The sequence below is a fragment of the Schistocerca piceifrons genome, chromosome 2 (genome assembly GCF_021461385.2).
Source record: "Schistocerca piceifrons isolate TAMUIC-IGC-003096 chromosome 2, iqSchPice1.1, whole genome shotgun sequence".
Taxonomy (NCBI): domain Eukaryota; kingdom Metazoa; phylum Arthropoda; class Insecta; order Orthoptera; family Acrididae; genus Schistocerca; species Schistocerca piceifrons.
In genome coordinates, this window is record NC_060139.1 from 390,355,789 (window position 1) to 390,379,402 (window position 23,614).

General features: G+C 51.5%; 10 non-coding genes across 10 annotated transcripts; all 10 read left to right on the forward strand.

The window, feature by feature from the left end:
• Positions 1-1,928: 1,928 nt before the first annotated feature.
• Positions 1,929-2,092, forward strand: LOC124778108. Its single transcript, XR_007015838.1, has one exon. It is a non-coding gene; the product is annotated as a U1 spliceosomal RNA (small nuclear RNA).
• Positions 2,093-4,295: 2,203 nt separating this feature from the next.
• LOC124778109 lies at positions 4,296-4,459 on the forward strand. Its single transcript, XR_007015839.1, has one exon. It is a non-coding gene; the product is annotated as a U1 spliceosomal RNA (small nuclear RNA).
• A 2,201-nt stretch (positions 4,460-6,660) lies between these two features.
• LOC124778111 lies at positions 6,661-6,824 on the forward strand. The gene has a single exon (XR_007015840.1). It is a non-coding gene; the product is annotated as a U1 spliceosomal RNA (small nuclear RNA).
• Positions 6,825-9,017: 2,193 nt separating this feature from the next.
• Positions 9,018-9,181, forward strand: LOC124778112. The gene has a single exon (XR_007015841.1). It is a non-coding gene; the product is annotated as a U1 spliceosomal RNA (small nuclear RNA).
• Positions 9,182-11,382: 2,201 nt separating this feature from the next.
• Positions 11,383-11,546, forward strand: LOC124778113. The gene has a single exon (XR_007015842.1). It is a non-coding gene; the product is annotated as a U1 spliceosomal RNA (small nuclear RNA).
• A 2,201-nt stretch (positions 11,547-13,747) lies between these two features.
• On the forward strand, positions 13,748-13,911 carry LOC124778114. Its single transcript, XR_007015843.1, has one exon. It is a non-coding gene; the product is annotated as a U1 spliceosomal RNA (small nuclear RNA).
• Positions 13,912-16,112: 2,201 nt separating this feature from the next.
• Positions 16,113-16,276, forward strand: LOC124778115. The gene has a single exon (XR_007015844.1). It is a non-coding gene; the product is annotated as a U1 spliceosomal RNA (small nuclear RNA).
• Positions 16,277-18,479: 2,203 nt separating this feature from the next.
• On the forward strand, positions 18,480-18,643 carry LOC124778117. Its single transcript, XR_007015845.1, has one exon. It is a non-coding gene; the product is annotated as a U1 spliceosomal RNA (small nuclear RNA).
• Positions 18,644-20,846: 2,203 nt separating this feature from the next.
• LOC124778118 lies at positions 20,847-21,010 on the forward strand. The gene has a single exon (XR_007015846.1). It is a non-coding gene; the product is annotated as a U1 spliceosomal RNA (small nuclear RNA).
• A 2,203-nt stretch (positions 21,011-23,213) lies between these two features.
• LOC124778119 lies at positions 23,214-23,377 on the forward strand. Its single transcript, XR_007015847.1, has one exon. It is a non-coding gene; the product is annotated as a U1 spliceosomal RNA (small nuclear RNA).
• The last annotated feature ends 237 nt before the right edge of the window (positions 23,378-23,614 follow it).

Consider the following 23,614-nt stretch of genomic DNA (forward strand, 5'->3'; position numbering starts at 1 on the left):
CGAACGGCGACTTTTGGCTTTCTCTGTCCATCAGGGGAATGCGCGCCAAACGCAATTGGACGGCGCGGCATTCCCTGCACGCGCGGCGACCGCGGTGGCGCGAGCCGGCGTACACGAGGCGTCGCCCAGCCGAACGCTTTGTCGTCTGTGGCCAGGTACATGAGGGGGCCGGCAGCAAGCGTCTAGCGTAGCGTCCCGAGACTTGCAGACTTGCGGCACTTGAGGAGCTTGCGGGGATGTGAAATGACGTGGCCAACTGTACCGAAAACGGGGAAGAGAAATTCTAGGCAACAGCCACTTGTGCTCCCGGGCGGCCACACTGACAACGGGGGCCAGCGTTGCTCAAATTCGGTGATGGGACGAGAACCGCTGTAGGCTGTTTATTAGGCCACGACAGTGAGCGTTTACTTTCTGTAAGGAATGTCTTGTCGTCGCAGGTGTTGTGTTTCGCCTGTACTCGGGGCTCCCAGGGAAAGTAGAAAACGCAATGTTATCAGGTGTTTTTCTTGCAAGAAATCGAGTCAAAAGGTCTGTATTACACACGTCTTTACCAGGTTCGGAACTTCAAATCTGTTTATGGCCTCTTTACAAGCTCGCTATTCGTCTTCCAAAATATTAAAAGTACACCATACCTCCAGATTCAGCCGTCCCCCACCCCCTGTACAAACTGTCTGTCGTATGGGCGCCCTTGGAGTGAGAACAGATAGGTTTCGAATGGAATGGAAATAACATAAAACTCTTCTTTTCTCTCTCTCTCTCTCTCTCTCTCTCTCTCTTCTGTAACAAGTGTAATTAAAAACACAATTTCTCCCTACTCACTGACAAAATATCCGAACAGTGCCTTCTGTAACACACACAGTTCTACATTGACAGACGCGTAATAGCGGCAGTTTCAATAAATTACTAATTGCAGAAACGGGTAGCCCTCAGTGAATTCGTTGTTGCATCACTACATTCACAGAAAAGAGACTTCCTTGTTTCCCATCGCTTTGTTACACACCTGACGTGTTGTGTTTACAAACAAAAAGCAATTTAGTTTTATCTTTACCTAATCCACGTCTAAGCCAAGATTGCTACAAGGTATCAATCGTTTACCAAATACCGCACAATTAATCTGCATCTTCGAAATCAACCCGACACAGCTGAAATGTTGTCATGAATGAGACTTTATTTTTCTCTCTTATGCGCGAAGAAAATATGTCCATATTCCGAATGAAAATTTGCACAAATATTCGATCGAGCTTTCCACGTCCTACTCGGAAGGAGAAGCAAAAAGAAGTGTTACCTTTTAAGTGTCTTCTGTTACTCGGCGTCGAATGTCGAACGTGCTGGCTGATGTTCGTTCTTGGAGTTCACTGACGTCCTGTTTGTTCGTCGCGCACAACACTCACGAGTGCATCCAGCTCTCTTAGAACATCTGACAGTCTGAGCTGTGGTCCTTCAGTTGCTCGGCGACAGTCGACCGCGCGTGACAATGCTGCCGTATTTGCTAGCACTAAGGGCTCTCCTGGAAGGAGCGAAAGTAAAGTGTGGCTTGCATTGTGGCTGCAAAAAGCACTCATTCCGCAGATCGCATTCGCGGTTTCAACAGCCGAGGAAGAGGGCTCGTTGGAGACGGAGAGGAGGGCCCGGAGGCGGCAACCCGGACTTGGCCCGCCATCTTCCGGAGGGAACGGTAAATTAACCCCAGCAGCGGCCGGCGCCGCGAGCCGTATGGTGCTGCTCGCACAAAATGCATCGTTTTTCTCGGCAGAGGAGCGTTGTTGCGACTGTCTGCCATCTAACTCGACAGCCAATAGCTCTCTTGTAAGGAGACAGGTACATGGACGGCCACCATTCTGTTCGCCGATTGCGGAAACGTCAGGAGCTCTCGTTACATCTCGATAGCGCGAGGCACTACAAATTCTCGCCTGTGGCGCGACGAAAGCATACTTACCTGGCGTAGGGGATACCGTGATCATGAAGGCGGTTCCTCCGGGGTGAGGCTCTTCCATTGCACTTCGGTCGAGCTGACCCCCGCGATTACTCCAAATGTGAGTAACTCGGGCGCATAATTTTTGGTAGTCGGGACTTGCGTTCGCGCTGTCCCGGTGTCTATTTCAATTGCAAACGCAGTATTCTGTGGTAGCAGTCGGTAACTAGTGCGTCTGAGCACTCGGCCAGCAACGTCTTCCGCAAGGGACTGCCAAACGCAGCAGCACTCGCGCTACGCGCGTACCACACGTCTGCGTCGACCTGGCGTCAAACCCAGAGCCAGAGCACACTGTCTGTTCGATAAGCGCGGGGGACGCGCACCAGTAGTAGCAGCGGCAGCCGCGAGATGGCACAAGCGGTCTAACTCTGGTACGACATCCACATTAATGGCCGAACGGCGACTTTTGGCTTTCTCTGTCCATCAGGGGAATGCGCGCCAAACGCAATTGGACGGCGCGGCATTCCCTGCACGCGCGGCGACCGCGGTGGCGCGAGCCGGCGTACACGAGGCGTCGCCCAGCCGAACGCTTTGTCGTCTGTGGCCAGGTACATGAGGGGGCCGGCAGCAAGCGTCTAGCGTAGCGTCCCGAGACTTGCAGACTTGCGGCACTTGAGGAGCTTGCGGGGATGTGAAATGACGTGGCCAACTGTACCGAAAACGGGGAAGAGAAATTCTAGGCAACAGCCACTTGTGCTCCCGGGCGGCCACACTGACAACGGGGGCCAGCGTTGCTCAAATTCGGTGATGGGACGAGAACCGCTGTAGGCTGTTTATTAGGCCACGACAGTGAGCGTTTACTTTCTGTAAGGAATGTCTTGTCGTCGCAGGTGTTGTGTTTCGCCTGTACTCGGGGCTCCCAGGGAAAGTAGAAAACGCAATGTTATCAGGTGTTTTTCTTGCAAGAAATCGAGTCAAAAGGTCTGTATTACACACGTCTTTACCAGGTTCGGAACTTCAAATCTGTTTATGGCCTCTTTACAAGCTCGCTATTCGTCTTCCAAAATATTAAAAGTACACCATACCTCCAGATTCAGCCGTCCCCCACCCCCTGTACAAACTGTCTGTCGTATGGGCGCCCTTGGAGTGAGAACAGATAGGTTTCGAATGGAATGGAAATAACATAAAACTCTTCTTTTCTCTCTCTCTCTCTCTCTCTCTCTCTCTCTCTTCTGTAACAAGTGTAATTAAAAACACAATTTCTCCCTACTCACTGACAAAATATCCGAACAGTGCCTTCTGTAACACACACAGTTCTACATTGACAGACGCGTAATAGCGGCAGTTTCAATAAATTACTAATTGCAGAAACGGGTAGCCCTCAGTGAATTCGTTGTTGCATCACTACATTCACAGAAAAGAGACTTCCTTGTTTCCCATCGCTTTGTTACACACCTGACGTGTTGTGTTTACAAACAAAAAGCAATTTAGTTTTATCTTTACCTAATCCACGTCTAAGCCAAGATTGCTACAAGGTATCAATCGTTTACCAAATACCGCACAATTAATCTGCATCTTCGAAATCAACCCGACACAGCTGAAATGTTGTCATGAATGAGACTTTATTTTTCTCTCTTATGCGCGAAGAAAATATGTCCATATTCCGAATGAAAATTTGCACAAATATTCGATCGAGCTTTCCACGTCCTACTCGGAAGGAGAAGCAAAAAGAAGTGTTACCTTTTAAGTGTCTTCTGTTACTCGGCGTCGAATGTCGAACGTGCTGGCTGATGTTCGTTCTTGGAGTTCACTGACGTCCTGTTTGTTCGTCGCGCACAACACTCACGAGTGCATCCAGCTCTCTTAGAACATCTGACAGTCTGAGCTGTGGTCCTTCAGTTGCTCGGCGACAGTCGACCGCGCGTGACAATGCTGCCGTATTTGCTAGCACTAAGGGCTCTCCTGGAAGGAGCGAAAGTAAAGTGTGGCTTGCATTGTGGCTGCAAAAAGCACTCATTCCGCAGATCGCATTCGCGGTTTCAACAGCCGAGGAAGAGGGCTCGTTGGAGACGGAGAGGAGGGCCCGGAGGCGGCAACCCGGACTTGGCCCGCCATCTTCCGGAGGGAACGGTAAATTAACCCCAGCAGCGGCCGGCGCCGCGAGCCGTATGGTGCTGCTCGCACAAAATGCATCGTTTTTCTCGGCAGAGGAGCGTTGTTGCGACTGTCTGCCATCTAACTCGACAGCCAATAGCTCTCTTGTAAGGAGACAGGTACATGGACGGCCACCATTCTGTTCGCCGATTGCGGAAACGTCAGGAGCTCTCGTTACATCTCGATAGCGCGAGGCACTACAAATTCTCGCCTGTGGCGCGACGAAAGCATACTTACCTGGCGTAGGGGATACCGTGATCATGAAGGCGGTTCCTCCGGGGTGAGGCTCTTCCATTGCACTTCGGTCGAGCTGACCCCCGCGATTACTCCAAATGTGAGTAACTCGGGCGCATAATTTTTGGTAGTCGGGACTTGCGTTCGCGCTGTCCCGGTGTCTATTTCAATTGCAAACGCAGTATTCTGTGGTAGCAGTCGGTAACTAGTGCGTCTGAGCACTCGGCCAGCAACGTCTTCCGCAAGGGACTGCCAAACGCAGCAGCACTCGCGCTACGCGCGTACCACACGTCTGCGTCGACCTGGCGTCAAACCCAGAGCCAGAGCACACTGTCTGTTCGATAAGCGCGGGGGACGCGCACCAGTAGTAGCAGCGGCAGCCGCGAGATGGCACAAGCGGTCTAACTCTGGTACGACATCCACATTAATGGCCGAACGGCGACTTTTGGCTTTCTCTGTCCATCAGGGGAATGCGCGCCAAACGCAATTGGACGGCGCGGCATTCCCTGCACGCGCGGCGACCGCGGTGGCGCGAGCCGGCGTACACGAGGCGTCGCCCAGCCGAACGCTTTGTCGTCTGTGGCCAGGTACATGAGGGGGCCGGCAGCAAGCGTCTAGCGTAGCGTCCCGAGACTTGCAGACTTGCGGCACTTGAGGAGCTTGCGGGGATGTGAAATGACGTGGCCAACTGTACCGAAAACGGGGAAGAGAAATTCTAGGCAACAGCCACTTGTGCTCCCGGGCGGCCACACTGACAACGGGGGCCAGCGTTGCTCAAATTCGGTGATGGGACGAGAACCGCTGTAGGCTGTTTATTAGGCCACGACAGTGAGCGTTTACTTTCTGTAAGGAATGTCTTGTCGTCGCAGGTGTTGTGTTTCGCCTGTACTCGGGGCTCCCAGGGAAAGTAGAAAACGCAATGTTATCAGGTGTTTTTCTTGCAAGAAATCGAGTCAAAAGGTCTGTATTACACACGTCTTTACCAGGTTCGGAACTTCAAATCTGTTTATGGCCTCTTTACAAGCTCGCTATTCGTCTTCCAAAATATTAAAAGTACACCATACCTCCAGATTCAGCCGTCCCCCACCCCCTGTACAAACTGTCTGTCGTATGGGCGCCCTTGGAGTGAGAACAGATAGGTTTCGAATGGAATGGAAATAACATAAAACTCTTCTTTTCTCTCTCTCTCTCTCTCTCTCTCTCTCTCTTCTGTAACAAGTGTAATTAAAAACACAATTTCTCCCTACTCACTGACAAAATATCCGAACAGTGCCTTCTGTAACACACACAGTTCTACATTGACAGACGCGTAATAGCGGCAGTTTCAATAAATTACTAATTGCAGAAACGGGTAGCCCTCAGTGAATTCGTTGTTGCATCACTACATTCACAGAAAAGAGACTTCCTTGTTTCCCATCGCTTTGTTACACACCTGACGTGTTGTGTTTACAAACAAAAAGCAATTTAGTTTTATCTTTACCTAATCCACGTCTAAGCCAAGATTGCTACAAGGTATCAATCGTTTACCAAATACCGCACAATTAATCTGCATCTTCGAAATCAACCCGACACAGCTGAAATGTTGTCATGAATGAGACTTTATTTTTCTCTCTTATGCGCGAAGAAAATATGTCCATATTCCGAATGAAAATTTGCACAAATATTCGATCGAGCTTTCCACGTCCTACTCGGAAGGAGAAGCAAAAAGAAGTGTTACCTTTTAAGTGTCTTCTGTTACTCGGCGTCGAATGTCGAACGTGCTGGCTGATGTTCGTTCTTGGAGTTCACTGACGTCCTGTTTGTTCGTCGCGCACAACACTCACGAGTGCATCCAGCTCTCTTAGAACATCTGACAGTCTGAGCTGTGGTCCTTCAGTTGCTCGGCGACAGTCGACCGCGCGTGACAATGCTGCCGTATTTGCTAGCACTAAGGGCTCTCCTGGAAGGAGCGAAAGTAAAGTGTGGCTTGCATTGTGGCTGCAAAAAGCACTCATTCCGCAGATCGCATTCGCGGTTTCAACAGCCGAGGAAGAGGGCTCGTTGGAGACGGAGAGGAGGGCCCGGAGGCGGCAACCCGGACTTGGCCCGCCATCTTCCGGAGGGAACGGTAAATTAACCCCAGCAGCGGCCGGCGCCGCGAGCCGTATGGTGCTGCTCGCACAAAATGCATCGTTTTTCTCGGCAGAGGAGCGTTGTTGCGACTGTCTGCCATCTAACTCGACAGCCAATAGCTCTCTTGTAAGGAGACAGGTACATGGACGGCCACCATTCTGTTCGCCGATTGCGGAAACGTCAGGAGCTCTCGTTACATCTCGATAGCGCGAGGCACTACAAATTCTCGCCTGTGGCGCGACGAAAGCATACTTACCTGGCGTAGGGGATACCGTGATCATGAAGGCGGTTCCTCCGGGGTGAGGCTCTTCCATTGCACTTCGGTCGAGCTGACCCCCGCGATTACTCCAAATGTGAGTAACTCGGGCGCATAATTTTTGGTAGTCGGGACTTGCGTTCGCGCTGTCCCGGTGTCTATTTCAATTGCAAACGCAGTATTCTGTGGTAGCAGTCGGTAACTAGTGCGTCTGAGCACTCGGCCAGCAACGTCTTCCGCAAGGGACTGCCAAACGCAGCAGCACTCGCGCTACGCGCGTACCACACGTCTGCGTCGACCTGGCGTCAAACCCAGAGCCAGAGCACACTGTCTGTTCGATAAGCGCGGGGGACGCGCACCAGTAGTAGCAGCGGCAGCCGCGAGATGGCACAAGCGGTCTAACTCTGGTACGACATCCACATTAATGGCCGAACGGCGACTTTTGGCTTTCTCTGTCCATCAGGGGAATGCGCGCCAAACGCAATTGGACGGCGCGGCATTCCCTGCACGCGCGGCGACCGCGGTGGCGCGAGCCGGCGTACACGAGGCGTCGCCCAGCCGAACGCTTTGTCGTCTGTGGCCAGGTACATGAGGGGGCCGGCAGCAAGCGTCTAGCGTAGCGTCCCGAGACTTGCAGACTTGCGGCACTTGAGGAGCTTGCGGGGATGTGAAATGACGTGGCCAACTGTACCGAAAACGGGGAAGAGAAATTCTAGGCAACAGCCACTTGTGCTCCCGGGCGGCCACACTGACAACGGGGGCCAGCGTTGCTCAAATTCGGTGATGGGACGAGAACCGCTGTAGGCTGTTTATTAGGCCACGACAGTGAGCGTTTACTTTCTGTAAGGAATGTCTTGTCGTCGCAGGTGTTGTGTTTCGCCTGTACTCGGGGCTCCCAGGGAAAGTAGAAAACGCAATGTTATCAGGTGTTTTTCTTGCAAGAAATCGAGTCAAAAGGTCTGTATTACACACGTCTTTACCAGGTTCGGAACTTCAAATCTGTTTATGGCCTCTTTACAAGCTCGCTATTCGTCTTCCAAAATATTAAAAGTACACCATACCTCCAGATTCAGCCGTCCCCCACCCCCTGTACAAACTGTCTGTCGTATGGGCGCCCTTGGAGTGAGAACAGATAGGTTTCGAATGGAATGGAAATAACATAAAACTCTTCTTTTCTCTCTCTCTCTCTCTCTCTCTTCTGTAACAAGTGTAATTAAAAACACAATTTCTCCCTACTCACTGACAAAATATCCGAACAGTGCCTTCTGTAACACACACAGTTCTACATTGACAGACGCGTAATAGCGGCAGTTTCAATAAATTACTAATTGCAGAAACGGGTAGCCCTCAGTGAATTCGTTGTTGCATCACTACATTCACAGAAAAGAGACTTCCTTGTTTCCCATCGCTTTGTTACACACCTGACGTGTTGTGTTTACAAACAAAAAGCAATTTAGTTTTATCTTTACCTAATCCACGTCTAAGCCAAGATTGCTACAAGGTATCAATCGTTTACCAAATACCGCACAATTAATCTGCATCTTCGAAATCAACCCGACACAGCTGAAATGTTGTCATGAATGAGACTTTATTTTTCTCTCTTATGCGCGAAGAAAATATGTCCATATTCCGAATGAAAATTTGCACAAATATTCGATCGAGCTTTCCACGTCCTACTCGGAAGGAGAAGCAAAAAGAAGTGTTACCTTTTAAGTGTCTTCTGTTACTCGGCGTCGAATGTCGAACGTGCTGGCTGATGTTCGTTCTTGGAGTTCACTGACGTCCTGTTTGTTCGTCGCGCACAACACTCACGAGTGCATCCAGCTCTCTTAGAACATCTGACAGTCTGAGCTGTGGTCCTTCAGTTGCTCGGCGACAGTCGACCGCGCGTGACAATGCTGCCGTATTTGCTAGCACTAAGGGCTCTCCTGGAAGGAGCGAAAGTAAAGTGTGGCTTGCATTGTGGCTGCAAAAAGCACTCATTCCGCAGATCGCATTCGCGGTTTCAACAGCCGAGGAAGAGGGCTCGTTGGAGACGGAGAGGAGGGCCCGGAGGCGGCAACCCGGACTTGGCCCGCCATCTTCCGGAGGGAACGGTAAATTAACCCCAGCAGCGGCCGGCGCCGCGAGCCGTATGGTGCTGCTCGCACAAAATGCATCGTTTTTCTCGGCAGAGGAGCGTTGTTGCGACTGTCTGCCATCTAACTCGACAGCCAATAGCTCTCTTGTAAGGAGACAGGTACATGGACGGCCACCATTCTGTTCGCCGATTGCGGAAACGTCAGGAGCTCTCGTTACATCTCGATAGCGCGAGGCACTACAAATTCTCGCCTGTGGCGCGACGAAAGCATACTTACCTGGCGTAGGGGATACCGTGATCATGAAGGCGGTTCCTCCGGGGTGAGGCTCTTCCATTGCACTTCGGTCGAGCTGACCCCCGCGATTACTCCAAATGTGAGTAACTCGGGCGCATAATTTTTGGTAGTCGGGACTTGCGTTCGCGCTGTCCCGGTGTCTATTTCAATTGCAAACGCAGTATTCTGTGGTAGCAGTCGGTAACTAGTGCGTCTGAGCACTCGGCCAGCAACGTCTTCCGCAAGGGACTGCCAAACGCAGCAGCACTCGCGCTACGCGCGTACCACACGTCTGCGTCGACCTGGCGTCAAACCCAGAGCCAGAGCACACTGTCTGTTCGATAAGCGCGGGGGACGCGCACCAGTAGTAGCAGCGGCAGCCGCGAGATGGCACAAGCGGTCTAACTCTGGTACGACATCCACATTAATGGCCGAACGGCGACTTTTGGCTTTCTCTGTCCATCAGGGGAATGCGCGCCAAACGCAATTGGACGGCGCGGCATTCCCTGCACGCGCGGCGACCGCGGTGGCGCGAGCCGGCGTACACGAGGCGTCGCCCAGCCGAACGCTTTGTCGTCTGTGGCCAGGTACATGAGGGGGCCGGCAGCAAGCGTCTAGCGTAGCGTCCCGAGACTTGCAGACTTGCGGCACTTGAGGAGCTTGCGGGGATGTGAAATGACGTGGCCAACTGTACCGAAAACGGGGAAGAGAAATTCTAGGCAACAGCCACTTGTGCTCCCGGGCGGCCACACTGACAACGGGGGCCAGCGTTGCTCAAATTCGGTGATGGGACGAGAACCGCTGTAGGCTGTTTATTAGGCCACGACAGTGAGCGTTTACTTTCTGTAAGGAATGTCTTGTCGTCGCAGGTGTTGTGTTTCGCCTGTACTCGGGGCTCCCAGGGAAAGTAGAAAACGCAATGTTATCAGGTGTTTTTCTTGCAAGAAATCGAGTCAAAAGGTCTGTATTACACACGTCTTTACCAGGTTCGGAACTTCAAATCTGTTTATGGCCTCTTTACAAGCTCGCTATTCGTCTTCCAAAATATTAAAAGTACACCATACCTCCAGATTCAGCCGTCCCCCACCCCCTGTACAAACTGTCTGTCGTATGGGCGCCCTTGGAGTGAGAACAGATAGGTTTCGAATGGAATGGAAATAACATAAAACTCTTCTTTTCTCTCTCTCTCTCTCTCTCTCTCTCTCTCTTCTGTAACAAGTGTAATTAAAAACACAATTTCTCCCTACTCACTGACAAAATATCCGAACAGTGCCTTCTGTAACACACACAGTTCTACATTGACAGACGCGTAATAGCGGCAGTTTCAATAAATTACTAATTGCAGAAACGGGTAGCCCTCAGTGAATTCGTTGTTGCATCACTACATTCACAGAAAAGAGACTTCCTTGTTTCCCATCGCTTTGTTACACACCTGACGTGTTGTGTTTACAAACAAAAAGCAATTTAGTTTTATCTTTACCTAATCCACGTCTAAGCCAAGATTGCTACAAGGTATCAATCGTTTACCAAATACCGCACAATTAATCTGCATCTTCGAAATCAACCCGACACAGCTGAAATGTTGTCATGAATGAGACTTTATTTTTCTCTCTTATGCGCGAAGAAAATATGTCCATATTCCGAATGAAAATTTGCACAAATATTCGATCGAGCTTTCCACGTCCTACTCGGAAGGAGAAGCAAAAAGAAGTGTTACCTTTTAAGTGTCTTCTGTTACTCGGCGTCGAATGTCGAACGTGCTGGCTGATGTTCGTTCTTGGAGTTCACTGACGTCCTGTTTGTTCGTCGCGCACAACACTCACGAGTGCATCCAGCTCTCTTAGAACATCTGACAGTCTGAGCTGTGGTCCTTCAGTTGCTCGGCGACAGTCGACCGCGCGTGACAATGCTGCCGTATTTGCTAGCACTAAGGGCTCTCCTGGAAGGAGCGAAAGTAAAGTGTGGCTTGCATTGTGGCTGCAAAAAGCACTCATTCCGCAGATCGCATTCGCGGTTTCAACAGCCGAGGAAGAGGGCTCGTTGGAGACGGAGAGGAGGGCCCGGAGGCGGCAACCCGGACTTGGCCCGCCATCTTCCGGAGGGAACGGTAAATTAACCCCAGCAGCGGCCGGCGCCGCGAGCCGTATGGTGCTGCTCGCACAAAATGCATCGTTTTTCTCGGCAGAGGAGCGTTGTTGCGACTGTCTGCCATCTAACTCGACAGCCAATAGCTCTCTTGTAAGGAGACAGGTACATGGACGGCCACCATTCTGTTCGCCGATTGCGGAAACGTCAGGAGCTCTCGTTACATCTCGATAGCGCGAGGCACTACAAATTCTCGCCTGTGGCGCGACGAAAGCATACTTACCTGGCGTAGGGGATACCGTGATCATGAAGGCGGTTCCTCCGGGGTGAGGCTCTTCCATTGCACTTCGGTCGAGCTGACCCCCGCGATTACTCCAAATGTGAGTAACTCGGGCGCATAATTTTTGGTAGTCGGGACTTGCGTTCGCGCTGTCCCGGTGTCTATTTCAATTGCAAACGCAGTATTCTGTGGTAGCAGTCGGTAACTAGTGCGTCTGAGCACTCGGCCAGCAACGTCTTCCGCAAGGGACTGCCAAACGCAGCAGCACTCGCGCTACGCGCGTACCACACGTCTGCGTCGACCTGGCGTCAAACCCAGAGCCAGAGCACACTGTCTGTTCGATAAGCGCGGGGGACGCGCACCAGTAGTAGCAGCGGCAGCCGCGAGATGGCACAAGCGGTCTAACTCTGGTACGACATCCACATTAATGGCCGAACGGCGACTTTTGGCTTTCTCTGTCCATCAGGGGAATGCGCGCCAAACGCAATTGGACGGCGCGGCATTCCCTGCACGCGCGGCGACCGCGGTGGCGCGAGCCGGCGTACACGAGGCGTCGCCCAGCCGAACGCTTTGTCGTCTGTGGCCAGGTACATGAGGGGGCCGGCAGCAAGCGTCTAGCGTAGCGTCCCGAGACTTGCAGACTTGCGGCACTTGAGGAGCTTGCGGGGATGTGAAATGACGTGGCCAACTGTACCGAAAACGGGGAAGAGAAATTCTAGGCAACAGCCACTTGTGCTCCCGGGCGGCCACACTGACAACGGGGGCCAGCGTTGCTCAAATTCGGTGATGGGACGAGAACCGCTGTAGGCTGTTTATTAGGCCACGACAGTGAGCGTTTACTTTCTGTAAGGAATGTCTTGTCGTCGCAGGTGTTGTGTTTCGCCTGTACTCGGGGCTCCCAGGGAAAGTAGAAAACGCAATGTTATCAGGTGTTTTTCTTGCAAGAAATCGAGTCAAAAGGTCTGTATTACACACGTCTTTACCAGGTTCGGAACTTCAAATCTGTTTATGGCCTCTTTACAAGCTCGCTATTCGTCTTCCAAAATATTAAAAGTACACCATACCTCCAGATTCAGCCGTCCCCCACCCCCTGTACAAACTGTCTGTCGTATGGGCGCCCTTGGAGTGAGAACAGATAGGTTTCGAATGGAATGGAAATAACATAAAACTCTTCTTTTCTCTCTCTCTCTCTCTCTCTCTCTCTCTCTTCTGTAACAAGTGTAATTAAAAACACAATTTCTCCCTACTCACTGACAAAATATCCGAACAGTGCCTTCTGTAACACACACAGTTCTACATTGACAGACGCGTAATAGCGGCAGTTTCAATAAATTACTAATTGCAGAAACGGGTAGCCCTCAGTGAATTCGTTGTTGCATCACTACATTCACAGAAAAGAGACTTCCTTGTTTCCCATCGCTTTGTTACACACCTGACGTGTTGTGTTTACAAACAAAAAGCAATTTAGTTTTATCTTTACCTAATCCACGTCTAAGCCAAGATTGCTACAAGGTATCAATCGTTTACCAAATACCGCACAATTAATCTGCATCTTCGAAATCAACCCGACACAGCTGAAATGTTGTCATGAATGAGACTTTATTTTTCTCTCTTATGCGCGAAGAAAATATGTCCATATTCCGAATGAAAATTTGCACAAATATTCGATCGAGCTTTCCACGTCCTACTCGGAAGGAGAAGCAAAAAGAAGTGTTACCTTTTAAGTGTCTTCTGTTACTCGGCGTCGAATGTCGAACGTGCTGGCTGATGTTCGTTCTTGGAGTTCACTGACGTCCTGTTTGTTCGTCGCGCACAACACTCACGAGTGCATCCAGCTCTCTTAGAACATCTGACAGTCTGAGCTGTGGTCCTTCAGTTGCTCGGCGACAGTCGACCGCGCGTGACAATGCTGCCGTATTTGCTAGCACTAAGGGCTCTCCTGGAAGGAGCGAAAGTAAAGTGTGGCTTGCATTGTGGCTGCAAAAAGCACTCATTCCGCAGATCGCATTCGCGGTTTCAACAGCCGAGGAAGAGGGCTCGTTGGAGACGGAGAGGAGGGCCCGGAGGCGGCAACCCGGACTTGGCCCGCCATCTTCCGGAGGGAACGGTAAATTAACCCCAGCAGCGGCCGGCGCCGCGAGCCGTATGGTGCTGCTCGCACAAAATGCATCGTTTTTCTCGGCAGAGGAGCGTTGTTGCGACTGTCTGCCATCTAACTCGACAGCCAATAGCTCTCTTGTAAGGAGACAGGTACATGGACGGCCACCATTCTGTTCGCCGATTGCGGAAACGTCAGGAGCTCTCGTTACATCTCGATAGCGCGAGGCACTACAAATTCTCGCCTGTGGCGCGACGAAAGCATACTTACCTGGCGTAGGGGATACCGTGATCATGAAGGCGGTTCCTCCGGGGTGAGGCTCTTCCATTGCACTTCGGTCGAGCTGACCCCCGCGATTACTCCAAATGTGAGTAACTCGGGCGCATAATTTTTGGTAGTCGGGACTTGCGTTCGCGCTGTCCCGGTGTCTATTTCAATTGCAAACGCAGTATTCTGTGGTAGCAGTCGGTAACTAGTGCGTCTGAGCACTCGGCCAGCAACGTCTTCCGCAAGGGACTGCCAAACGCAGCAGCACTCGCGCTACGCGCGTACCACACGTCTGCGTCGACCTGGCGTCAAACCCAGAGCCAGAGCACACTGTCTGTTCGATAAGCGCGGGGGACGCGCACCAGTAGTAGCAGCGGCAGCCGCGAGATGGCACAAGCGGTCTAACTCTGGTACGACATCCACATTAATGGCCGAACGGCGACTTTTGGCTTTCTCTGTCCATCAGGGGAATGCGCGCCAAACGCAATTGGACGGCGCGGCATTCCCTGCACGCGCGGCGACCGCGGTGGCGCGAGCCGGCGTACACGAGGCGTCGCCCAGCCGAACGCTTTGTCGTCTGTGGCCAGGTACATGAGGGGGCCGGCAGCAAGCGTCTAGCGTAGCGTCCCGAGACTTGCAGACTTGCGGCACTTGAGGAGCTTGCGGGGATGTGAAATGACGTGGCCAACTGTACCGAAAACGGGGAAGAGAAATTCTAGGCAACAGCCACTTGTGCTCCCGGGCGGCCACACTGACAACGGGGGCCAGCGTTGCTCAAATTCGGTGATGGGACGAGAACCGCTGTAGGCTGTTTATTAGGCCACGACAGTGAGCGTTTACTTTCTGTAAGGAATGTCTTGTCGTCGCAGGTGTTGTGTTTCGCCTGTACTCGGGGCTCCCAGGGAAAGTAGAAAACGCAATGTTATCAGGTGTTTTTCTTGCAAGAAATCGAGTCAAAAGGTCTGTATTACACACGTCTTTACCAGGTTCGGAACTTCAAATCTGTTTATGGCCTCTTTACAAGCTCGCTATTCGTCTTCCAAAATATTAAAAGTACACCATACCTCCAGATTCAGCCGTCCCCCACCCCCTGTACAAACTGTCTGTCGTATGGGCGCCCTTGGAGTGAGAACAGATAGGTTTCGAATGGAATGGAAATAACATAAAACTCTTCTTTTCTCTCTCTCTCTCTCTCTCTCTCTCTCTCTTCTGTAACAAGTGTAATTAAAAACACAATTTCTCCCTACTCACTGACAAAATATCCGAACAGTGCCTTCTGTAACACACACAGTTCTACATTGACAGACGCGTAATAGCGGCAGTTTCAATAAATTACTAATTGCAGAAACGGGTAGCCCTCAGTGAATTCGTTGTTGCATCACTACATTCACAGAAAAGAGACTTCCTTGTTTCCCATCGCTTTGTTACACACCTGACGTGTTGTGTTTACAAACAAAAAGCAATTTAGTTTTATCTTTACCTAATCCACGTCTAAGCCAAGATTGCTACAAGGTATCAATCGTTTACCAAATACCGCACAATTAATCTGCATCTTCGAAATCAACCCGACACAGCTGAAATGTTGTCATGAATGAGACTTTATTTTTCTCTCTTATGCGCGAAGAAAATATGTCCATATTCCGAATGAAAATTTGCACAAATATTCGATCGAGCTTTCCACGTCCTACTCGGAAGGAGAAGCAAAAAGAAGTGTTACCTTTTAAGTGTCTTCTGTTACTCGGCGTCGAATGTCGAACGTGCTGGCTGATGTTCGTTCTTGGAGTTCACTGACGTCCTGTTTGTTCGTCGCGCACAACACTCACGAGTGCATCCAGCTCTCTTAGAACATCTGACAGTCTGAGCTGTGGTCCTTCAGTTGCTCGGCGACAGTCGACCGCGCGTGACAATGCTGCCGTATTTGCTAGCACTAAGGGCTCTCCTGGAAGGAGCGAAAGTAAAGTGTGGCTTGCATTGTGGCTGCAAAAAGCACTCATTCCGCAGATCGCATTCGCGGTTTCAACAGCCGAGGAAGAGGGCTCGTTGGAGACGGAGAGGAGGGCCCGGAGGCGGCAACCCGGACTTGGCCCGCCATCTTCCGGAGGGAACGGTAAATTAACCCCAGCAGCGGCCGGCGCCGCGAGCCGTATGGTGCTGCTCGCACAAAATGCATCGTTTTTCTCGGCAGAGGAGCGTTGTTGCGACTGTCTGCCATCTAACTCGACAGCCAATAGCTCTCTTGTAAGGAGACAGGTACATGGACGGCCACCATTCTGTTCGCCGATTGCGGAAACGTCAGGAGCTCTCGTTACATCTCGATAGCGCGAGGCACTACAAATTCTCGCCTGTGGCGCGACGAAAGCATACTTACCTGGCGTAGGGGATACCGTGATCATGAAGGCGGTTCCTCCGGGGTGAGGCTCTTCCATTGCACTTCGGTCGAGCTGACCCCCGCGATTACTCCAAATGTGAGTAACTCGGGCGCATAATTTTTGGTAGTCGGGACTTGCGTTCGCGCTGTCCCGGTGTCTATTTCAATTGCAAACGCAGTATTCTGTGGTAGCAGTCGGTAACTAGTGCGTCTGAGCACTCGGCCAGCAACGTCTTCCGCAAGGGACTGCCAAACGCAGCAGCACTCGCGCTACGCGCGTACCACACGTCTGCGTCGACCTGGCGTCAAACCCAGAGCCAGAGCACACTGTCTGTTCGATAAGCGCGGGGGACGCGCACCAGTAGTAGCAGCGGCAGCCGCGAGATGGCACAAGCGGTCTAACTCTGGTACGACATCCACATTAATGGCCGAACGGCGACTTTTGGCTTTCTCTGTCCATCAGGGGAATGCGCGCCAAACGCAATTGGACGGCGCGGCATTCCCTGCACGCGCGGCGACCGCGGTGGCGCGAGCCGGCGTACACGAGGCGTCGCCCAGCCGAACGCTTTGTCGTCTGTGGCCAGGTACATGAGGGGGCCGGCAGCAAGCGTCTAGCGTAGCGTCCCGAGACTTGCAGACTTGCGGCACTTGAGGAGCTTGCGGGGATGTGAAATGACGTGGCCAACTGTACCGAAAACGGGGAAGAGAAATTCTAGGCAACAGCCACTTGTGCTCCCGGGCGGCCACACTGACAACGGGGGCCAGCGTTGCTCAAATTCGGTGATGGGACGAGAACCGCTGTAGGCTGTTTATTAGGCCACGACAGTGAGCGTTTACTTTCTGTAAGGAATGTCTTGTCGTCGCAGGTGTTGTGTTTCGCCTGTACTCGGGGCTCCCAGGGAAAGTAGAAAACGCAATGTTATCAGGTGTTTTTCTTGCAAGAAATCGAGTCAAAAGGTCTGTATTACACACGTCTTTACCAGGTTCGGAACTTCAAATCTGTTTATGGCCTCTTTACAAGCTCGCTATTCGTCTTCCAAAATATTAAAAGTACACCATACCTCCAGATTCAGCCGTCCCCCACCCCCTGTACAAACTGTCTGTCGTATGGGCGCCCTTGGAGTGAGAACAGATAGGTTTCGAATGGAATGGAAATAACATAAAACTCTTCTTTTCTCTCTCTCTCTCTCTCTCTCTCTCTCTCTCTTCTGTAACAAGTGTAATTAAAAACACAATTTCTCCCTACTCACTGACAAAATATCCGAACAGTGCCTTCTGTAACACACACAGTTCTACATTGACAGACGCGTAATAGCGGCAGTTTCAATAAATTACTAATTGCAGAAACGGGTAGCCCTCAGTGAATTCGTTGTTGCATCACTACATTCACAGAAAAGAGACTTCCTTGTTTCCCATCGCTTTGTTACACACCTGACGTGTTGTGTTTACAAACAAAAAGCAATTTAGTTTTATCTTTACCTAATCCACGTCTAAGCCAAGATTGCTACAAGGTATCAATCGTTTACCAAATACCGCACAATTAATCTGCATCTTCGAAATCAACCCGACACAGCTGAAATGTTGTCATGAATGAGACTTTATTTTTCTCTCTTATGCGCGAAGAAAATATGTCCATATTCCGAATGAAAATTTGCACAAATATTCGATCGAGCTTTCCACGTCCTACTCGGAAGGAGAAGCAAAAAGAAGTGTTACCTTTTAAGTGTCTTCTGTTACTCGGCGTCGAATGTCGAACGTGCTGGCTGATGTTCGTTCTTGGAGTTCACTGACGTCCTGTTTGTTCGTCGCGCACAACACTCACGAGTGCATCCAGCTCTCTTAGAACATCTGACAGTCTGAGCTGTGGTCCTTCAGTTGCTCGGCGACAGTCGACCGCGCGTGACAATGCTGCCGTATTTGCTAGCACTAAGGGCTCTCCTGGAAGGAGCGAAAGTAAAGTGTGGCTTGCATTGTGGCTGCAAAAAGCACTCATTCCGCAGATCGCATTCGCGGTTTCAACAGCCGAGGAAGAGGGCTCGTTGGAGACGGAGAGGAGGGCCCGGAGGCGGCAACCCGGACTTGGCCCGCCATCTTCCGGAGGGAACGGTAAATTAACCCCAGCAGCGGCCGGCGCCGCGAGCCGTATGGTGCTGCTCGCACAAAATGCATCGTTTTTCTCGGCAGAGGAGCGTTGTTGCGACTGTCTGCCATCTAACTCGACAGCCAATAGCTCTCTTGTAAGGAGACAGGTACATGGACGGCCACCATTCTGTTCGCCGATTGCGGAAACGTCAGGAGCTCTCGTTACATCTCGATAGCGCGAGGCACTACAAATTCTCGCCTGTGGCGCGACGAAAGCATACTTACCTGGCGTAGGGGATACCGTGATCATGAAGGCGGTTCCTCCGGGGTGAGGCTCTTCCATTGCACTTCGGTCGAGCTGACCCCCGCGATTACTCCAAATGTGAGTAACTCGGGCGCATAATTTTTGGTAGTCGGGACTTGCGTTCGCGCTGTCCCGGTGTCTATTTCAATTGCAAACGCAGTATTCTGTGGTAGCAGTCGGTAACTAGTGCGTCTGAGCACTCGGCCAGCAACGTCTTCCGCAAGGGACTGCCAAACGCAGCAGCACTCGCGCTACGCGCGTACCACACGTCTGCGTCGACCTGGCGTCAAACCCAGAGCCAGAGCACACTGTCTGTTCGATAAGCGCGGGGGACGCGCACCAGTAGTAGCAGCGGCAGCCGCGAGATGGCACAAGCGGTCTAACTCTGGTACGACATCCACATTAATGGCCGAACGGCGACTTTTGGCTTTCTCTGTCCATCAGGGGAATGCGCGCCAAACGCAATTGGACGGCGCGGCATTCCCTGCACGCGCGGCGACCGCGGTGGCGCGAGCCGGCGTACACGAGGCGTCGCCCAGCCGAACGCTTTGTCGTCTGTGGCCAGGTACATGAGGGGGCCGGCAGCAAGCGTCTAGCGTAGCGTCCCGAGACTTGCAGACTTGCGGCACTTGAGGAGCTTGCGGGGATGTGAAATGACGTGGCCAACTGTACCGAAAACGGGGAAGAGAAATTCTAGGCAACAGCCACTTGTGCTCCCGGGCGGCCACACTGACAACGGGGGCCAGCGTTGCTCAAATTCGGTGATGGGACGAGAACCGCTGTAGGCTGTTTATTAGGCCACGACAGTGAGCGTTTACTTTCTGTAAGGAATGTCTTGTCGTCGCAGGTGTTGTGTTTCGCCTGTACTCGGGGCTCCCAGGGAAAGTAGAAAACGCAATGTTATCAGGTGTTTTTCTTGCAAGAAATCGAGTCAAAAGGTCTGTATTACACACGTCTTTACCAGGTTCGGAACTTCAAATCTGTTTATGGCCTCTTTACAAGCTCGCTATTCGTCTTCCAAAATATTAAAAGTACACCATACCTCCAGATTCAGCCGTCCCCCACCCCCTGTACAAACTGTCTGTCGTATGGGCGCCCTTGGAGTGAGAACAGATAGGTTTCGAATGGAATGGAAATAACATAAAACTCTTCTTTTCTCTCTCTCTCTCTCTCTCTCTCTCTCTCTCTTCTGTAACAAGTGTAATTAAAAACACAATTTCTCCCTACTCACTGACAAAATATCCGAACAGTGCCTTCTGTAACACACACAGTTCTACATTGACAGACGCGTAATAGCGGCAGTTTCAATAAATTACTAATTGCAGAAACGGGTAGCCCTCAGTGAATTCGTTGTTGCATCACTACATTCACAGAAAAGAGACTTCCTTGTTTCCCATCGCTTTGTTACACACCTGACGTGTTGTGTTTACAAACAAAAAGCAATTTAGTTTTATCTTTACCTAATCCACGTCTAAGCCAAGATTGCTACAAGGTATCAATCGTTTACCAAATACCGCACAATTAATCTGCATCTTCGAAATCAACCCGACACAGCTGAAATGTTGTCATGAATGAGACTTTATTTTTCTCTCTTATGCGCGAAGAAAATATGTCCATATTCCGAATGAAAATTTGCACAAATATTCGATCGAGCTTTCCACGTCCTACTCGGAAGGAGAAGCAAAAAGAAGTGTTACCTTTTAAGTGTCTTCTGTTACTCGGCGTCGAATGTCGAACGTGCTGGCTGATGTTCGTTCTTGGAGTTCACTGACGTCCTGTTTGTTCGTCGCGCACAACACTCACGAGTGCATCCAGCTCTCTTAGAACATCTGACAGTCTGAGCTGTGGTCCTTCAGTTGCTCGGCGACAGTCGACCGCGCGTGACAATGCTGCCGTATTTGCTAGCACTAAGGGCTCTCCTGGAAGGAGCGAAAGTAAAGTGTGGCTTGCATTGTGGCTGCAAAAAGCACTCATTCCGCAGATCGCATTCGCGGTTTCAACAGCCGAGGAAGAGGGCTCGTTGGAGACGGAGAGGAGGGCCCGGAGGCGGCAACCCGGACTTGGCCCGCCATCTTCCGGAGGGAACGGTAAATTAACCCCAGCAGCGGCCGGCGCCGCGAGCCGTATGGTGCTGCTCGCACAAAATGCATCGTTTTTCTCGGCAGAGGAGCGTTGTTGCGACTGTCTGCCATCTAACTCGACAGCCAATAGCTCTCTTGTAAGGAGACAGGTACATGGACGGCCACCATTCTGTTCGCCGATTGCGGAAACGTCAGGAGCTTTCGTTACATCTCGATAGCGCGAGGCACTACAAATTCTCGCCTGTGGCGCGACGAAAGCATACTTACCTGGCGTAGGGGATACCGTGATCATGAAGGCGGTTCCTCCGGGGTGAGGCTCTTCCATTGCACTTCGGTCGAGCTGACCCCCGCGATTACTCCAAATGTGAGTAACTCGGGCGCATAATTTTTGGTAGTCGGGACTTGCGTTCGCGCTGTCCCGGTGTCTATTTCAATTGCAAACGCAGTATTCTGTGGTAGCAGTCGGTAACTAGTGCGTCTGAGCACTCGGCCAGCAACGTCTTCCGCAAGGGACTGCCAAACGCAGCAGCACTCGCGCTACGCGCGTACCACACGTCTGCGTCGACCTGGCGTCAAACCCAGAGCCAGAGCACACTGTCTGTTCGATAAGCGCGGGGGACGCGCACCAGTAGTAGCAGCGGCAGCCGCGAGATGGCACAAGCGGTCTAACTCTGGTACGACATCCACATTAATGGCCGAACGGCGACTTTTGGCTTTCTCTGTCCATCAGGGGAATGCGCGCCAAACGCAATTGGACGGCGCGGCATTCCCTGCACGCGCGGCGACCGCGGTGGCGCGAGCCGGCGTACACGAGGCGTCGCCCAGCCGAACGCTTTGTCGTCTGTGGCCAGGTACATGAGGGGGCCGGCAGCAAGCGTCTAGCGTAGCGTCCCGAGACTTGCAGACTTGCGGCACTTGAGGAGCTTGCGGGGATGTGAAATGACGTGGCCAACTGTACCGAAAACGGGGAAGAGAAATTCTAGGCAACAGCCACTTGTGCTCCCGGGCGGCCACACTGACAACGGGGGCCAGCGTTGCTCAAATTCGGTGATGGGACGAGAACCGCTGTAGGCTGTTTATTAGGCCACGACAGTGAGCGTTTACTTTCTGTAAGGAATGTCTTGTCGTCGCAGGTGTTGTGTTTCGCCTGTACTCGGGGCTCCCAGGGAAAGTAGAAAACGCAATGTTATCAGGTGTTTTTCTTGCAAGAAATCGAGTCAAAAGGTCTGTATTACACACGTCTTTACCAGGTTCGGAACTTCAAATCTGTTTATGGCCTCTTTACAAGCTCGCTATTCGTCTTCCAAAATATTAAAAGTACACCATACCTCCAGATTCAGCCGTCCCCCACCCCCTGTACAAACTGTCTGTCGTATGGGCGCCCTTGGAGTGAGAACAGATAGGTTTCGAATGGAATGGAAATAACATAAAACTCTTCTTTTCTCTCTCTCTCTCTCTCTCTCTCTCTCTCTCTTCTGTAACAAGTGTAATTAAAAACACAATTTCTCCCTACTCACTGACAAAATATCCGAACAGTGCCTTCTGTAACACACACAGTTCTACATTGACAGACGCGTAATAGCGGCAGTTTCAATAAATTACTAATTGCAGAAACGGGTAGCCCTCAGTGAATTCGTTGTTGCATCACTACATTCACAGAAAAGAGACTTCCTTGTTTCCCATCGCTTTGTTACACACCTGACGTGTTGTGTTTACAAACAAAAAGCAATTTAGTTTTATCTTTACCTAATCCACGTCTAAGCCAAGATTGCTACAAGGTATCAATCGTTTACCAAATACCGCACAATTAATCTGCATCTTCGAAATCAACCCGACACAGCTGAAATGTTGTCATGAATGAGACTTTATTTTTCTCTCTTATGCGCGAAGAAAATATGTCCATATTCCGAATGAAAATTTGCACAAATATTCGATCGAGCTTTCCACGTCCTACTCGGAAGGAGAAGCAAAAAGAAGTGTTACCTTTTAAGTGTCTTCTGTTACTCGGCGTCGAATGTCGAACGTGCTGGCTGATGTTCGTTCTTGGAGTTCACTGACGTCCTGTTTGTTCGTCGCGCACAACACTCACGAGTGCATCCAGCTCTCTTAGAACATCTGACAGTCTGAGCTGTGGTCCTTCAGTTGCTCGGCGACAGTCGACCGCGCGTGACAATGCTGCCGTATTTGCTAGCACTAAGGGCTCTCCTGGAAGGAGCGAAAGTAAAGTGTGGCTTGCATTGTGGCTGCAAAAAGCACTCATTCCGCAGATCGCATTCGCGGTTTCAACAGCCGAGGAAGAGGGCTCGTTGGAGACGGAGAGGAGGGCCCGGAGGCGGCAACCCGGACTTGGCCCGCCATCTTCCGGAGGGAACGGTAAATTAACCCCAGCAGCGGCCGGCGCCGCGAGCCGTATGGTGCTGCTCGCACAAAATGCATCGTTTTTCTCGGCAGAGGAGCGTTGTTGCGACTGTCTGCCATCTAACTCGACAGCCAATAGCTCTCTTGTAAGGAGACAGGTACATGGACGGCCACCATTCTGTTCGCCGATTGCGGAAACGTCAGGAGCTCTCGTTACATCTCGATAGCGCGAGGCACTACAAATTCTCGCCTGTGGCGCGACGAAAGCATACTTACCTGGCGTAGGGGATACCGTGATCATGAAGGCGGTTCCTCCGGGGTGAGGCTCTTCCATTGCACTTCGGTCGAGCTGACCCCCGCGATTACTCCAAATGTGAGTAACTCGGGCGCATAATTTTTGGTAGTCGGGACTTGCGTTCGCGCTGTCCCGGTGTCTATTTCAATTGCAAACGCAGTATTCTGTGGTAGCAGTCGGTAACTAGTGCGTCTGAGCACTCGGCCAGCAACGTCTTCCGCAAGGGACTGCCAAACGCAGCAGCACTCGCGCTACGCGCGTACCACACGTCTGCGTCGACCTGGCGTCAAACCCAGAGCCAGAGCACACTGTCTGTTCGATAAGCGCGGGGGACGCGCACCAGTAGTAGCAGCGGCAGCCGCGAGATGGCACAA